This window comes from Carcharodon carcharias, chromosome 16 (assembly GCF_017639515.1).
Source record: "Carcharodon carcharias isolate sCarCar2 chromosome 16, sCarCar2.pri, whole genome shotgun sequence".
Taxonomy (NCBI): domain Eukaryota; kingdom Metazoa; phylum Chordata; class Chondrichthyes; order Lamniformes; family Lamnidae; genus Carcharodon; species Carcharodon carcharias.
The window spans coordinates 80020965-80021686 of NC_054482.1; the positions used below are offsets into that span (position 1 = coordinate 80020965).

General features: G+C 39.6%; 1 pseudogene; it reads right to left on the reverse strand.

Annotated features, from left to right (window-relative positions):
* Nucleotides 1-237: 237 nt before the first annotated feature.
* On the reverse strand, nucleotides 238-369 carry LOC121289485 (annotated as a pseudogene).
* Nucleotides 370-722: the final 353 nt, after the last annotated feature.

The window sequence follows — 722 nt, forward strand, 5'->3', positions numbered from 1 at the left end:
ATGCTGAGTTAGATAGCTTTTTGATCTAAAAGGGAGTCAAGAGTTATATGAGGGCAGACAGGAAAGTGGAGTTGAGGCTATGATCAGACCAGTTAGGAATCACAGAGCGGGCTTGGGGGGCTGAATGGTCTACTCCGGCTCCTATTTCTTATGTTCCGGCATGCACTGAAGAGAAGCAGGCAGTTGGAGGGTTTTTTTTTTACAACACATTTATTCTGTTTTTTAATTGGTTATCAGTCTCCGCAGAGATTATCAAAAATTGCCATTGCCGATTATATTTCAAGTCGTCATAGCGGGGTATTGGGAAAAGTTTTCAATGAGCAATAATCGCACCTCGGTTAAACCTCATCGGCTACGACACTGGAGGGTTTTGTTGGTGATTTGCTCTTTGGGTGGTAATGAGTAACACATGTGATTAATTTGCAGATCTGGCTATGACTTACTGGTGTCAGCATCAATAGTATTTATAGCCCTTTCAGCACTGTGGATAAATTTACTTTCCTGGGTATGATCAGGGTTTGGAGATCACTGGTGTTTATAATTGTTCAGCAGAGTCATTTCTGTTTTGACACATTATTATATACCAAAGATGAATTTGGCCATGTCAATCTTAAAATAAAAGTCATTTTCAAAGTTTTTGGAAATTGTTCTCATCTCCAAAATAGCCAGGGGGAGCCAAGAAGGAGAAAGAAGACAAATAAGCAGTTTAAAGTCAGAAAACA